Raw genomic sequence first — 3,611 nt, 5'->3', positions numbered from 1 at the left:
TGTGTTTGTGTGGTGATTAATGCAATGAATTAATGCATGATATATTTAATGGTCATTGAATTTCTTGTGGGAGTGACCAATTTATATACTTTGCCTAACTTTGCTTGGCAATGGCTCATTCATTTAAAAGCATCCTGTGTTCAGTCTGACTACCAATTCTCTGTTACTACACATGATAATATATCGCTTGTGTGTCATCTGCTTTGAAAATTTCCTGTTGATGCTACCTCTGCTGTTCTCTCCCCATCTCTTCTACTGTTCCACTCTCACTCTCTGCCTTGGCTGCCTCATCATCTCACGGGCTGCGCATAGTATCTGCACACTGCTTTGGACTGTGTTGTTTCCCCTTCCCAAAATGTATACGTTCATATGTTAAAGTCCTAACCTCCAATGCAAATGTTTAGGGGTCAGATGAGGTAAACTGGGGCCATAATGAGGAATGGTATCCTCCTAAGAAGATGATAGAGATATGCCTCTGTGCCTCTGAATCCTGTGGGGATACATTGCAGAGGGGACTACAGGCCAGAGAACCTTTACCAGATCTTGGCCACACTGATATCTGATCTCTGTTTTCCAGCCTCTGAAAAGTAAAATTCTGTTGTTGAAGCCACCTGGACTGATATTTATTAGGCATCCAGAATAGTAAAGACATGCACTGACTCCGCCTTACTATCTATTTGTGGTCTAGAACTTTCTCTTGAACTTCCCAGGCCTTTATCCAGCTTCTTCTTGACTTCTTGACATAATGTCTAAGAGCCATGTCAAGCCTTACATGTCCAAAAATGAAACCTGGGATTTCTCCTCCACATCCACTCTGCTTTCAGCCTCACTTACCTGGACTGGAGCTCTGGCTCATCAGGAAAGTGCTGCCTACAGGCGTTCCTCACTGGGCTGGCTCCTTTCTTCTCCCCCAGCCTCTCATGATACTCTGTTGGCTCTGCATTCAGACTCTATCTGAATGATAGTCAACTGTGCTGATACTTCTGTCAAGTAGGCTGCCTTCATTTCTGCCTAGATGGCTGTAATAGCCTCTACCTACCTCTGACTCTGCTCTGTACCTCCTATAGTCTGTTCTCAAACAGAAGCAGGTTGACCCAGTTCAGAAAAAATTCATACTGACTTTCCTTTGTTCTAAGTGTTCTAGTACCTGCTGTCTGCCTCAGAGTAAAGCCATCACCTTACCACCATGGTCTTTCTATCTCCACCACCTCTCTGGTCTCACCACCCGGTGATCTCTCCCAGATTCGTTCATCTCTTGCCACAGAGTCTCATTTCCTTCCTACTCCTTCAGTGTCCCAAGCTTGCTCTCATCTGAGGGGATCACATGTGCTGCACCTCCTGCCAAGAAATTTGATTTCTGAGACACCCATATGGCTCCTTCCTTCATCTTTTTTAGGTTGTCACCCATCTCCTCAAATAAGGCAACACTAACCAGAGTACAGCAGACCCCTGAAGTTCACAAGGGTTTTGTTCCTAGGATGTCTGAGTTGAGAAAATCTTCGAATTTCATATATGTTGAAAAATGCCAAAAAAAAATTGCCTATTTTTATAGTTTAAATCCTAAATATGAGCTGTCTCCCAGCACTATGTCATTTAGCTTAATGAAACACTGTTTAAGAAACACAGACATTCCAGAATGTTTTGTTGTCATCTTACTATCTTAGGGCTTTAAGAAGAACAAAACTGAAAACTTTCAAAGTAGCTACATGCCTTAAGGCAACCTGTTATGATGCCTGAATCGTGGTGGATCTGCCAGAGATGGGTTGCAGGACAGCAGCCAATCAGCAGAAAGGAGAACTAATAATGCTCTCAGATTGGCTACTAGTAAACCTCACACCAAAAAGCAATTGCAGAGGTTATGTACAGTTTCCTTGAAACTGTGGGTGTTTCCAAGAACAATCATTAGGTTCTAAGAAAAAGTCCACGAAGGACTGTGGCTGTGAACTCTGAACCTTGACTTTGAGGGGGTACACTGAATTTAAAATTGCAACACACCTTTTCTATTTGCAATGCGCTAACTCAGTGCTTATCGGTTCTCCTGACCTGTATGAACTGTACAGTTTATCACTGTCTAACTGTAGAGGTCATTTATATATGACTTTATTTTTGCTTATTTTCTGTCCCCACCACTGTAGAACAACAATCTTTATTGGTTTACTCACTGCTCTTCCCTGAATGCCTCTCACAGTGCATGGGCTTGGGAAACAGTCTCTACTGAATAAATGAATGAATGAATATATTTAAATAGACAGCAAACGTTTTCAGTCTGTTTTTGCATATTTCTGGTTTTGTGGCTATGTCAAGAAATCCCCACTAAACTCAAGAGTATTAAAATTTCTCCCAAATATTCTTGCAGGTTATGGCTGCATTTGGTGCAGTTAGAATTTTGATCTATTTGGAATGCATTTATTGTGTGAAGTGGGAAAATGATTTTTGGGTTATTTTCCAAAATGAAAATATTGTCTTTTTAAAGATATATTTTATTTCTCTGCTGCAATAATTCTAACTTTTATGTACTTAGTTCCATTTATGGATCTTCTATTAGTTCCCATCAATCTAATCATTAACTCTTCCAATTAATGAACTATTTTCATTATGTTAAAGGCTTATATTCATTTTAAAACTAGTTAGAATTTTCAGAACTTTATCTCTATTTCATGTATTGAAAACCACTTTTCAGATTTGTCAATTCTACTAATATTTACTTTTATAACTAATTATTTTGGACTTAGAATGTAAGTAATGAATTTTTTGGTGCATGCACTGGCCACAGTGGGCACAGCAGTGACTCTTTTTAAGTCTAACTGCCCTTCTTTCTTTTCAAGTCTTTTGGATAGAGTAGGAATGGAATTTTCTGTTCATTTCTTTTCATTCATTTGTTGAAGAAGGTAAGGGATGGGGACATACATAGTTCAGTGGTAAAGTTTGCCCAATGTATGTAACACTCCTTGGGCTCCACCTCAAGCACAGGGGATATAAAGGAATAAAGAGACTCTTATTTTCAATTTTTACATCTCGTAAGGTTTGAAATGTTTTTTGTTGTTATTGTCCAATTGGCCCATAATTGCACTTTTCATTTTCTCTATTTTTTAAGAGTTGCTTAGGTTAATGTTTTCAACGTCTCATAAATATATCCATGTTTTTATTTGAGTATTTCTGTTTTCTTTCAATTCCCTATTGTTGTGATTAAAGGGTGTATTCTATTAAATTGTCTAATTTTGAAAGAGTTTTTTGTTTTTGTTTTCTTTAAGGTTTAGAGAGTGGTCATTTTCTGAAAGTATCTCCAAGAAACTTGAGAAGAGAGCCTAGTTTGTTTTTAGGGACTGAATTCGATATATAGCCATACAATTGAGCTAAACAAACATTTTATTCAGTTTGTCCCATTTGATGTTTGATGCTTTATTGGTGCTCAAAGAGAGGAAAGTTTGATTAATGATTCTAATGATATTTTTGTAGATTTCTCTTTGCCTTTTTAGGGTTCTCCCTTTTGTATCTTGGATGTGTTTTTTGGAGTAAAATATGATGACACTTTTAATGTATGTAAATGTATCTTTATTGGTCAGCTCCTACCTATACTTTTTGACAGTTTCTCTGATAGAGGAATATATATA

This window comes from Octodon degus, unplaced genomic scaffold (assembly GCF_000260255.1).
Source record: "Octodon degus isolate 3935 unplaced genomic scaffold, OctDeg1.0 scaffold00212, whole genome shotgun sequence".
Taxonomy (NCBI): Eukaryota; Metazoa; Chordata; class Mammalia; order Rodentia; family Octodontidae; genus Octodon; species Octodon degus.
The sequence above is the reverse complement of the archived record's forward strand: the minus strand, read 5'-3'. Positions refer to the sequence as shown.